The 14088-nt window shown below is 38.8% G+C and overlaps 2 pseudogenes across 1 annotated transcript; both read left to right on the top strand.

Annotated features, from left to right (window-relative positions):
* The first annotated feature begins 1824 nt into the window (after positions 1–1824).
* On the top strand, positions 1825–11291 carry LOC110740670 (annotated as a pseudogene). Its single transcript, XR_004176053.1, has 2 exons — positions 1825–1938; positions 10241–11291. The product of XR_004176053.1 is annotated as a transmembrane protein 14B pseudogene (transcript).
* Positions 1833–14088, top strand: part of LOC101021296 — a 44943-nt pseudogene continuing 32687 nt past the window's right edge.

Here is a 14088-nt window from a genome sequence, read left to right as displayed (position 1 = left end):
TCCAAGCTTCTAATCATGGCTTGGTTTTTCTGGTGTCCAGCCTTCATCCAAGAACCTACTGAGGGTTGCCTCATTAGAACAAAAGACACTGTTGTCACTCAGGGGTTTCCAAGGGATTAGGAGCTCTGCATCAGGAACTGGGGAAAAAAAATATTGGGAACAAAGATGCACCTACCACCCCTATTGCTTAGGACATGACAAGGGTTTTAGGAGCTCTGTGCCAAGAATTGAGGATAAAGACCAAAATATGTATTCCTTATTATAAATCACAATATTGTACTTCTCTTCCTTATGTTTTCCTGATTTTAGTATGAAATCCAGCCACTTTTTAATAAGGATGATATTGAGCAGTAATATTATTTAAAGAATCATTGGCTAGGGCATACCAGTATTAAAAGGAGCAAGCTGGGTGTGATGCCTCCTGCTTGTAATCTCAGTAACTGGGGAGGCAGAGGTGGGAGGATGGCTTAAGCCCAGGAGTTCAAGACCAGCCTGAGCAATGTAGCAACACCCTGTCTCTAAAAAAAAAAAAAAAAAAGAAATGAAATTAAAAATGAATAAATAGGCCAGGCACGGTGACTCACGCCTGTAATCCCAGCAGTCTGGGAGGCCGAGGTGGGCAGATCACCTGAGGTCAGGAGTTCGAGATCAGCCTGACCAACAAGGTGAAACCCTGTCTCTACTAATACACAAAATCAGCTGGGCATGGTGGTAGGCGCCTGTAATCCCAGCTACCTGGGAGGCTGAGGCAGGAGAATTGCTTGAACCTGGGAGGCAGAGGTTGCGGTGAGCCGAGATTGCACCATTACACTGCAGCCTGGACAACAAGAGTGAAACTCCATCTCAAAATACATACATACATACATACATACATACATACATACATACTGAAAGAAGTAAACAAAAAGGTTTCTGAATTCTGAAATGAGATTTCTGTATACTAGAAATTTCTATAACCTGACATTTAGAAATTGTTACAACATTCTAGATAACAACCAAATAAAATTATTAATGAGGTTTGGCTCCTTTGGAAAAAAGCTCTGAATTAATTTAATTCATGGATATAAAGATACTGTGTAAGTTAATATCAATTTGCCAATTCAAATTAATATGAGAGTCCAAAAGTGAATAAATACTTTTACATTCAACTTGTTTTTGTTGCCCAGATATTATGAGCACTTTTCCACTTTGTATCTAAGATAATGTAATCTTTTTCAAAGTCAATATACATCTCTAGATTATAGTTCTAAGATAAAGCCAGCACCATATATTAACTGTAAATATTCTACTCAACTAGCAATTATATTTCTTTTACAATTTGTGATTCACTTTTTCTATTCTAAATATCAAAACTGCAGAATTATAGGAATTTAGGGAGGGATATTATAAGGGTGTTTAAAAATAATTATAGATGTATATTATCTAGATGTATACGGTATATAGTTATTACAGTTACACACGCTATAAGTCACAATACTCAGCATTGCTTATCAAGGCTTACTACGCATCTGACACCTTGCCACATCTTTACCTACATTATCTCATTTGAAGTACAGAGTTTTAACTCCCATTTTACAGATGAGGAAACTAATGCTCAGTGATGCTTAGTAACTTGCTCAAGTTAATAGTCTCAGTGGGAGGCCCAGGATTTGAACTTGCATCTCTCTGACCCCAGGGGTTAGGCCCTTCATCTCTATGCTCTGAGGTAGAAAAGGCAGAGAACCACTTAAAAAAATTAAATTCCAGATGTGCAAAAGTGTCTATAAATTACTTTTGTATTCTTTTACAGAACTGTCATATTCGTTCCTTTTAGGCATGGGTGTAAAAAAGGTAAATGCTGGAATAGATGAGGCACTAACAGCAAGAGGACCTGAGGCATACCAGGACCAGCAGGCAGAGTGTGCCAATGCACAGCCAAAGGAAGCAGAAGTCTTGATGGTACTTCAGATTAAATTTGGGTTAAAGAGCTTAATTTGATTTCCCTAACATTGTATTTACTTATTTATTTGTTTATTTTGTTTGTTTGCTTTGTTTGTTTGTTTTTGGGATTGAGTCTCACTCTGTAGCCTAGGTTGGAGTGCGGTGGCACAGTCTCTGCTAACTGCAACCTCCACCTCCCGGGTTCAAGCGATTCTTCTGCCTCACCCTCCCGAGTAGCTGGAATTACAAGCATAGGCCACCATGCCTGGCTAATTTTTGTTTTTTTTCCTAGAGCCGGAGTTTCTCCATGTTGGCCAGGCTGGTCTTGAATTCTTGGCCTCAGGTAATCCACCCTCCTCAGCCTTCCAAAGTGCTGGGATTATGGGTGTGAGCCACCTCACCAGGCCATATATATATATTTTTTTATAGAGACAGAGTCTCACTATGTTTCCCAGGCTGATCTCAAACTCCTGGTCTCAAGTGATGGGCCTGCCTCAGCTTTCCAAAGTGCTGGGATTACAGGTGTGAGCCACCATGCCTGGCCCCTCCCTAACATTTATTAAACTTGTTGTTTGCTGGCCATCATGCTAGACACTTTTGCATACATATTTATTTTAATTGATCTGAATAAGAATAGTCTTCAAAGCGTCTGCAGCATTTACCATAGACATTTTCTTCAGCCTTTTAAAACATACGATATACCTGAGAAATATTTGTGAGCTTCATATAATCATTTTTTTAAAGATCTGAAATCTGTCCTTTTAGATTAATACTTAAACAATTGATGAAGATAGTATCTCTTATTTGGGCATTACATTTTTCTTCTGGTACTTCAGAGATTAATCATATTCATCCTAAAATTAGTGACTATGAATCTTCTTTGGCAGGATGGCCCAATTTCTGTTATAAATATCATAGACATTTCACTTTTTTATGTTTAAGAAAAAAAAAAGTATGTGTATATGTAGAGTTAAGGAGCTAAAAGACTGGGCACGGTGGCTCACACCTGTAATCCCAGCACTTTGGGAGGCTAAGGCAGGCAGATCACAAGGTCAAGAGATTGAGACCATCCTGGCTAACACAGTGAAACCCTGTCTCTACTAAAAATACAAAAATTAGCTGGGTGTGGTGGCGCACACCTGTAATTCCAGTTACTCAGGAGACTGAGGCAGGAGAATAGCTTGAAACCAGGAGGCGGAGGTTGTAGTGAGCCAAGATTGTGCCACTGCACTCCAGCCTGGCGATAAAGGGAGACTCTGTCAAAACAAACAAACAAACAAACAAACAGGAGATAAATAATTCTGAACTTCGAAAAAGTTACTTTAAGTTACATATCAGCTTCTGAAGGAATCTACAACTTTTTTGGTGGTTGGTTTCTTCCTTCTACTACCCGCCATAGTTTAACCATCCGATTTAATGCCCGATAGGTCATTCTGTGACACTTTCTATGTCTACTACATGGCTGCTTTGAGTCAAAAATGTGAAGGAAATCTTGAGTTTCTTCTTACTTCACTGTCTCAGTTGATTTTCTCCTCTTTATTATCCTGTCTTCCCCACTGCCTTTTCAACAACTTGTCTCTCAAAAAACTGCCCTCACAAACACACAAATACATTTTGGTACCTTCTCAGCCTTGTCTGTTTCAAAATGATTTCTCCTTGTCACATTCTTAACCTCTTTCCCTCAACAACGTTGCTGTTTCCTCTAGGCAGCTGATCTGAGCAGGATCTCAGTTCATCCCCAACTCAATACCACCAGGAAAGGAAGACAGGTTCAGTCCTGTGCCAGTCTTTATCTTTTACACATATGATCTCCTAATAAGAGATCTGGAGGAAGGCATAGCTATCTCCATTTTACAGGATCAAGGTCAGAGAATTAAGCAGTTTGCCCAAGTTCATAAAGCTAGGAAATGCCCAGTTGGCATTAGTTCATGCTCATTCACTTTGAGCCAAAAAATTCATGCTATTTCACTATGTCATCTTGCTTTCTACCATATTCAAGATGAAACTCAAAATTTATCAGTCTAGCAATCATAGATTTCCTTGATCAGAATCAAGTTTTTTCTTTTCTTTTTGAGATAGGGTCTCACCCTCTCACCCAGGCTGGAGTGCTATGGTGCAATCTCAGCTCAGTGCAGCCTCTGCTTCCTGGGTTCAAGCAATTCTCCTGCCTCAGCCTCCTGAGTAGCTGGGATTACAGGCATGCACTCCCAAGCCCAGTTAATTATATTTGAATTTTTAGTACAGATGGGGTTTCACCATGTTGGCCAGGCTGGTCCTGGACTCCTGACCTCAAGTGATTCACCTGCTTTTGCCTTCCAAAGTGCTGTGATTACAGATGTGAGCCACCGCTCCCTGCCAGAATCAAATTTCATTCAACCAATTTTATGTGCCATGACTCCCAGAAATTCCATTCAGGGTAATCATCACACAGGGTTTCCTGATTTTATGTCTTAAAGTAGGCTGTACCTACTTTACCTCTTCCTTTCCCAGTTCTAAGTCTACCCGTTCTTTAAGGCTCAACATGTCCATCTTCCATAGGACCTTTCTGACTCTTCTAGTTCCAGCTTTTCTCCTACTAAACACTTGAGAAGTTTGGAAGATAGTGTTCCTCGTTCCTCCTCTATCGCACCAATCCAATTGCACTCCTTTATGAGCTCAGTGGTTCTTGCAGTTGGAAGACAGGCCGAGCCTGGAGGAGTGGAGCATGGCCTTAATCTAAGTAGTGATGGATGGAGAAATCTGGTAGCTGGGGCAGGAATTTTGTCCTGTAGTTGGAATCAGAGCCTGGAGGCCAGTATCAGATTGGCTCTGAGGAGATCTGTAGCTCTCTGTGGGGAGACAGATGGCACTAGCACAGGTGGGTGTTCCTGAAAAGCCTGCTGGTCTCTTTGGCAGGAGAGTTAAACAAATGGGCCAAATCTACTCCTTCTCCGAGGCTGAAAGGCCACTGATCTTTGTAGCAAGAAGACCACCAGGATGTTCTTCCAGTGCTCTGAAAAAGAGCCAGCAACTTGCTGAACTTGCTGTATACCACCTACCTCCCTGGTAGAGCCAACTGTGGCTCTTACCTTTGGCTTGAGTGTGTACACATAAGGTGCCCCAACAGCTGGACCTGAGTTCCATCTGGAGTAGTGGATCTCAAAGTGTGCATCACAGACCAGTAGCATCAGCATCACCTGGGAATGTGTTAGAAAAGCGAAATCCTAGAAGAAATGGGTAAATTCCTAGACACAAACTACAAAGATTGAATCATGAAGAAATCCAAAACCTGAACAGACCAGTAACAAGTAATGAGATCAAAGCCATAATAAGAAGTCTTCTGGCAAAGAAAAGCCCACGACCCAATGGCTGCACTGCTGAATTTTATCAAACATGTAATAAATAACGAACATTAATCCTACTCAAACTATTCCAAAAAATAGAAGAGGAGGGAATACTTCCAAACTCAGTCTATGAGGCCAGTATTATCCTGATACCAAAATCAGACAGAGACACAACAAAAAAAGAAAACTACAGGCCGATGCAGAAATACTCAACAAAATACTACTAAACTCAATTCAACAATACATTAGACAGATCATTTATCATGACCAAGTGGGGTTTATCCCAAGGATGCATAGATGGTTCAGCATATGCAAATCAGTCAGTGTGATACATCATATCAACAGAATGAAGGACAAAAAACATATGATCATTTCAATTGATGCTGAATGAGCATTTGATAAAATTCAACATCCCTTCATGATAAAAACCTTCACAAAACTGTTTATAGAAGGAACATATCCCAACGCAATAAAAGCCACATATGACAGACTACCCACAGATAGTATTATGTTAAATGAGGAAAAACTGAAAGCCTTTTCTCAAAGGTCTGGAACAAGACAACGATGCCCAATTTCACTGCTATTATTTGACATAGTACTGGAAGTCCTAGCTAGAGCAATAAGACAAGAGAAAGAAATAAAGGGTATCTGTATTAGTCCATTCTTGCATTGCTATAAAGGGATGCCTGAGACTGGGTAATTTATAAAGAAAAGAGGTTTAATTGGCTCACGGTTCTGCAGGCTGTACAGGAAGCATGATGCTGGCCGTCTGCTCAGCTTCAGGGGAAGCCTCAGGAAACTTACAATCATGGCAGAAGGCAAAGGGGAAGCAGGCTCATCTTACATGGTCAGAGTAGGAGCAAGAAAGAGAGTGGGGAGATGCTACATACGTTTAAACAAGCATATCTCACAAGAACTTCCTCACTATTATGAGAACAGCACCAACAGGGATGGTATTAAACCTTTCATGAGACCTCTACCCCCATGATCCAATCACCTCCCACCACGCCCTACTTCCATCATTGGGGATTACAACTCAACATAAGATTTGGGCAGAGACACAGATTCAAACCATATCAGCATCCAAATTGGAAAGGAAGCAATCAAATTATCCTTGTTTGCAGATGATATAATCTTACATTTGGAAAAATCTAAAGACTCCACCAAAAAATCTGCTAGAACCGATAACAAATTCAGTAAAGTTACAGGATACAAAATCAACCTACAAAAATCAATAGCCTGTCTATTTGCCAATAGCAAACAATCTGAAAAATAAATCAAGAAAATAATTTCATTCATAATAGCTACAAATAAAATAAAATACATAGGAATAAACTTAATCAAAGAAGTGAAAGCTCTCTATAATGAAAACTATAAAACATTGATGTTTCAAATTGAATAGGACACTATAAAATGGAAAATATATATATATATTTTTTGAGACAGAGTCTTGCTCTGTCGCCCAGGCTGGAGTGCAGTGGTGCCATCTTAGCTCACTGCAAGCTCCACCTCCCGGGTTCACGCCCATTCTCCTGTCTCAGCCTCCCGTGCAGCTGGGACTACAGGCGCCCGCCACCATGCCCGGCTAATTTTTTGCATTTTTAGTAGAGACGGGGTTTCACCGTGTTAGCCAGGATAGTCTCGATCTCCTGACCTTGTGATCTGCCCATCTTGGCCTCCCAAAGTGCTGGGATTACAGGCATGAGCCACCACGCCCGGCCTGGAAAATATTTCATGTTCATGGACTAGAGGAATCAATATGGTTAAAATATCCATACTACCCAAAACAATCTACAGATTTAATGCAATCCCTATCAAAATACCAATGACGTTCTTCACAAACATAGAAATAATAATTTTGAAATTTATATGGAGCCACAAAAGACCCAGAATAGCCAAAACTATCTTGAGCAAAAAGAACAAAACTAGAAGAATCACATTACTTCACTTCACTTCAATTTATACTACAGAGCTACAGTAATCAAAGCAGCATGGTACTAGCATAAAAACAGACACATAGACCAATGGAACAGAATAGCAAACCCAGAAATAAACCCATATATCTACAGTGAACTCATCTTCTACAAAGGTACCAAGAACATACATTGGGGAAAGGACAGTCTCTTTAATAAATGGTGCTGGGAAAACTAGATATCAATATGCAGAAGAATGAAACTAGACCGCTATCTCTACCAAAATAGAAAAATAAAATCAAAATGGATTGAAGACTTAAATCTAAGGCCTCAAACTATGAAACTATTAAAAGAAAACATTGAAGAAACTCTCCAAAACATCTGGGCAAAGATTCTTTGAGTGATATCACAAAAGCACAGGCAACCAAAGCAAAAATGAAAAAATAGTATCGCATCAAGTTAAAATTTTTCACAGCAAAGGCAACAATCAACAAAGTGAAGAGACAATCCACAGAATAGGACAAAATATCTGCCAACTATTCATCTGACAAAGGAATAATAACCAGAACATATAAGGGGCTTAAACAACTGCACAGGAAAAAATGTAATAATTTGATTAAAAAATGGGCAAAAAATCTGAATAGATATTTCTCAAAAGAAAACATACAAATGGCAAACAAGTATATGAAAAGGTGCTCAACATCATTGACCATCAGAGACATGCAAATACAAACTACAGTGAGGTATCATCTCACCCCAGTTAAAATGGTTTTTATCCAAAAGGGAGGCAATAACAAATGCTGGTGAGAATGTGAAGAAAAGGGAACCTCCATACACTGTTGGTGGGAATGTATATTAGTACAACCACTATGGAGAACAGTTTGGAGTTTCCTCAAAAAATAAAAAATAGAACTGCCATGTGATCCAGCAATCCCACTGCTAGATATACACCCAAAAGTAAGCACATCAAAGCAATATCGAAGAGATATCTTCACTCCCATGTTTATTGCAGCACTACCCACAATAGCTAAGATTTGTAAGCAACCAAAGTGCCCATCAACAGACATATGGATACAGAAAATGTAGTATATATACACAACCGAGTATTATTCAACCACAAAAAAGAATAATATCCTGTCATTTGCAACAACATAGGTGGAACCGGAGGCATTACGCTAAGTGAAACAAGCTAGGCACAGAAAGACAAATTTCACATTTAGCACTCACTTATTTGTGGGTGCTAAAAATTAAAACAATTGAACTCATAAATATAGAGAGTAAAATGATGGTTACTAGAGCCTGGAAAGGATAGTTGGCGGAGGTGGGGGAGAAAGTGGTGATGGTTAATGGGTACAAAAATATGGTAAGATTTCTGAACTCCAAGGATTAAGACAAATCTTATAAATACAGAGACAGAAAGATCAAGTATGCAAATATCTATATATAGCTATATATATAGAATGAATAAGATCTAGTATTTGATAGCACAATAGGGTGACTACAGTGAACAATAATTTATTGTACATTTTAAATTAACTAAAAGAGTAGAATTGGATTGTTTGCAACACAAAGAAAGGATAAATGCTTGAGATGATGGATACCCCATTTACCCTGATGTAATTATTACACATGGTATGCCTGTATCAAAATATCTCATGTGCCTCATAAATATATATACCTACTATCTACACACACATGCGCAAACACACACAGCACACACACACATGAAAATGAAATGCAAATGTTCAGGCACTATCTGAGACCCACTGAATCAGAAACGCTGGGTGTAGAACCAATGATCCCATTTTAATAAACCCTTTAGGCAGTTCTGATGTATACTAATGTTTGAGTGCTGTGTTACTGGAAGTGTAGTCCATAGACCAGCAGCATTGGCATCACCTGTTAGAAATAGGTGTAGAAATATTGGCATAACTTGTTAGATATGCAGACACTCAGATCACACTCCAGATATTCTGAATTTGAATCAACAGTTTAAGAAGATTCCTGAGTGATTCATATACACATTAAAGTTTGAGAAGGACTGATTTAGAGAATAAATGCTCTAAGGCTAAAATAGCATAACCTTCACAGCAGGAGTTCCATGCAAAACATAACTGCTAGAGAAGAGAGGCAACAACTTGATCTAGAAAAAATTAAAAGTGAACTTAAGGGTATTACTTATAATATTTAAAAATATAAAAAATGAAAACCCAAACAACAATAACAAAATAACTGAAAAATGACCGGAAAAAAAAAAAAAAAAAAAAAGAGCAACCCATGACTTTTTAACTGAACAAGCAAGTGGGTGAACTGAAGAAGATGATTTATGTTGGGTTCAAATTAGTAGCCTGAAAGCACAACTGGAAGAAGTATCTCAAAATAAGGAGCAACAATTCAAAGAGGTAGAAATCATGAGCAAAAAGATAGCAGAGCTGGAAGAAAGATGCAGGAGACCTACATGTAAATATTAGAAAAACGTAAGAGCACAGATTGAGGAGAGGCAAAATTAGTTAAAATTAGATTTATTCAAGTCAGCAGATGGAAATGTACTGCCAAGATCCACACACTTAGACATACTCTGGTAAGATTTCTGAACTCCAAGGATTAAGATAAATCTTATAAATACAGAGACAGAAAGATCAAGTATGCAAATATCTGTCTATAGACATATATATATATATATACACACATATAGAAGAGGAAGAAAAAGAAGAGGAGAAGAAGAAGAAGAAGAAGAAGAAGAAGAAGAAGAAGAAGAAGAAGAAGAAGAAGAAGAAGAAGAAGAAGAAGAAAGAAGGAGGAGGAGGAGGAGGAGGCGGAGGAGAAGAAGGAGAGGAAGAAGATGAAAAAGAAGAAGAAGGGGAAGAAGAAGAAGGAGAAGGAGGAGAAACATTAGACTGATACAGGGCTGTGTCATCTACAACTCAGGAGCTAATAAAAATTACTAATATCAGAGAGAAAAGAACTACAATCTAAGAATTTTATATCTGAGGCAAGATATTATCATACTTTTATCATTAGAAAAAATGTATTTGTGGCTATGCAGGAATTCATAGAAAATATCATCCTCCTATTCCATTTTAGGGAAACCAGGTCAGAGTAGAAGATGAAGAGAGGAAACAAGAATGGTAAGCAGACTGCGCAGGCGACACGACGCCCCGCCTGTCTCCCCGCCCTGCCGCGCTCCAGGGACGCAGCGCGGACGCAAACGCGTTTCCGGCGAGACCTGGCTGGTGTGCCTCGCGGCTTGTGCGCGCTTGTGGACCGCGCGGGCCTTCGGGAGATCGATGCAGGCCTAGGGTAGTCTCCTGTTTGGACTGAGAAGAGAAGAATGGAGAAGAGCCCCCTCCCATTAGTGCCTTTGCATTGGTTTGGCTTTGGCTACACAGCAGTGGTTGTTTCTGGTGGGATCGTTGGCTATGTAAAAACAGGAAGGGTGGCGTCCCTGGCTGCAGGGCTGCTCTTCGGCAGCCTCGCTGGCCTGGGTTCTTACCAGATGTCTCAGGATCCAAGGAACGTTTGGGTTTTCCTGGCTGCTACATCTGTTACTTTTGTTGGTGTTTTGGGATTGAGATCCTACTACTATGGAAAAGTCATGCCTGTAGGTTTAATTGCAGGTGCCAGTTTGCTGATGGCCGCCAAAGTTGGAGTTCGTATGTTGATGACATCTGATTAGCAGAAGTCATGTTCCAGCTTGGACTCATGAAGGATTAAAAATCTGCATCTTCCCCTATTTTCAATGTATTAAGAGAAATAAGTGCAGCATTTTTGCATTTGACATTTTACCTAAAAAAAAAAAAGACACCAAACTTGGTGGAGGGGTGGAAAATCAGTTGTTACCATTATAACCCTACAGAGGTTATAATGAGGATGTAACATGAGCTTATTGAGACCCTCACAGAGATCGATTCTTGTATATTGATGTTCTCTTCTTTCTGTATCTATAGGTAAATCTCAAGGGTAAAATGTTAGGTGTTGACATTGAGAACCCTGAAACCCCATTCCGTGCTCAGAGGAACAGTGTGAAAAAATAGAGTATCTGTTCTTCTGCTCATCTTAGACCACAGACTGACTTTGAAATTATGTTAAGTGAAATATCATTGAAAATAAAGTTTACTATAAAAAAAAAAAAAAAGAATGGTAAGCAGTATAGCTTGCAGTAAGTAAAGTTAGATGCAAATAGGTGTTAACAGAGTGAGATTAATAGCTAAATAAGCAATCTTAAAAAGAAGAATTTACTGCAAGAGAAATCTAATAATAGCCTAGAACCCAAAGTATTAAGCCGTATCAGCAAAAAAAGTATTTGAAAGTAGAATAGGGCTGGGCGTGGTGGCTCACACCTGTAATCTCAGCACTTTGGGAGGGCGAGGTGGGCGGATCACCTGAGGTCTGGAGTTCTAGACCAGCCTGAGTAACATGGAGAAACCCCATCTCTACTAAAAATATAAAATCAGTTGGGCATGGTGATGTGTGCCTGTAATCCCAGCTATTCGGGAGGCTAAGGCAGGGGAATCGCTTGAACCTCGGGAGGCAGAGATTGCAGTGAGTTGAGATGGCACCATTGCACTCCAGCCTGGGCAACAAGAGCAAAACTCCATCTCAAGAAAAAAATAAAATAAAATAAAAAAGAAAGTAGAATAGATTCTATTCTGTAGAGTAAAAATTTAAAGGTAACCTGGCAGGAAGAACGGAGAAGTAAAGGTATTCAAAGGTCTCATTTATTGGTGGGAACAGTGAGAAAAGGAGTGATTTGGTTGAAAGGAAAAAGCATGAGGATTTCATATGATAGTCCAGACACTTGTGTGTGATGATAAAGGGAAGGTAATTAATAAGAAAATGAGAATGTAGAGCAACCTGAACAAATCAGCAAAAATGAAGAAAGAAAAAAGAGGAAATGCAAAGTAAGACCAAAGATAAATATTAAATAAAATAGAATGAATAAAATAGTTGTTATACTTAACATGAATGGGCTAAACTTTTCTATTGAAAAACAGAGACTGGCGGGTTGAGTTAAATAACAATATCAAGCAATACACTGTTTATTGTTTTTTAATGCTTAAAATAGTGAGTTTTCTAAAGACTGAAAAATGAAATGGACAAAGAGATATCACAAAGAGAAAGCAGAAATTCACGTTAATACCAGATGGGCAGAATTTAAGCTTAAAACCACCAATGAAATTAAAGATGAATAATACATAATGATAAAAAGAAATTTTTTTTTTTTTTTTTTTTTTTTGAGACAGGGTCTCACTTTGTTGACCAAGCTGAAATACAGTGGCATGATAATAGTTCACTGCAACCTTGAACTACTGGGCTCAAGAGATCTTCCTACCTTGGCCTCCCAAAACACTAGGATTAGAGGCATCAGTCACCATCCTAGGCTAAAAAGTACAATTTAGGTAAAAGATACACTAGTCATTACTTTGTATGTATTAGATACAGCAGATAAATATATAAAGTGTTAGAAATGCAAGGATAACTTCATTTAGAAATATATATGTCTTTCAGAATCATCCAAATCCAATGGGGCAAAAAATAGTAATAATGACAAGCAGAAATTAAACAGTAAAACTATTGAAATGATGGGGTTCAGGATATACTACCCCAAAATATGGCAGCTTGCCATATTGAATATTTCAAGCTGAAGGAATCTGAAAAACGGCAGGTAGAGGAAGGACACTCTGACTCTTTCTTCTCCCTGAAATACGACATAAGACCCTCACATGAGAGGTACCTTCTCGATACTCAGAGAGAAGCACATCTTTAACACCGAAGATGGGAAGATGGAGGGATGTTGAAAGTAATTTAAACCAATAAGCCTTGCTGAGTTTCCTCCAGTTTGCTATCCTAGCTCAAACCCTCTCTGCCCCATCATATTTTTCGACAACTTTCTACTCTTTGTCAAACCTAGTATAAAAATACTCAGGGTTAACTGTTTCTTTGGGTCTTCATTTCCACTTCTGTGTTATGTAAAACAGATTTTAAATAAATTTGTATACTTTTCTCTTGTTAATCTGTATCTTACAGCCTCAGCAAACAACTTAGAAGTGAGAAGATATTCTTCCTACCCTACAATATTAAACCATATATCCTTTGAGTAGAAAGTATTAAGTAGAAAATATTCATAGTTTTGCATGTTCATGGAGTATTTATGACATTTGGTCATACTCTTGGTTGAAAAAACGTAACTTTTTTTGAGACAGAGTCTCGCTTAGTCGCCCAGGCTGGAGTGCAGTGGCGCGATCTCGGCTCACTGCAAGCTCCGCCTCCCGGGTTCACGCCATTCTCCTGCCTCAGCCTCCCGAGTAGCTGGGACTACAGGCGCCCGCCGCCTCGCCCGGCTAATTTTTTGCATTTTTAGTAGAGACGGGGTTTCACCGTGTTAGCCAGGATGGTCTCGATCTCCTGACCTCGTGATCCGCCCGCCTCGGCCTCCCAAAGTGCTGGGATTACAGGCGTGAGCCACCGCACCCGGCCTACAGGTCATATTCTTTAATAAAACTCAGAAATAAGAAATAAAGAATGACAAAAATTCTAAACACTTATGAATTAACAACAACACTTTAATAAAGTAACAACACTTTAATAGCTCTGGGTCAAAAAGAAAATAAAAACCAAAATTAAAAATGATTTCAAAGCAATGGCAAGAGCTACTATTTATGTCAAACCAGTAAGACATATGGAAATCTATGAGAGGAATATTTATAGCTTTAAGTGCCTTTGCCATTAAAAATTAAGAGCTGAAAAGTAAAGAACAATACTCATCTTTAAGAAATTAGAAAAAGAAAACAAAACCAAACAAAAGTGGAAAGATTAAAGTAGTGAGGAAGGAAAATAATGAACGGGAAAGCAAAATAATAAGTAAAATAGTAGAAAGGATAAATAAACCTAAAAAGGAAAGTCAATAGAAGGCTGACTAAGAGAAACATACA

The sequence above is a fragment of the Papio anubis genome, chromosome 9 (genome assembly GCF_008728515.1).
Source record: "Papio anubis isolate 15944 chromosome 9, Panubis1.0, whole genome shotgun sequence".
Taxonomy (NCBI): domain Eukaryota; kingdom Metazoa; phylum Chordata; class Mammalia; order Primates; family Cercopithecidae; genus Papio; species Papio anubis.
The sequence above is the reverse complement of the archived record's forward strand: the minus strand, read 5'-3'. Positions and strand labels throughout refer to the sequence as shown.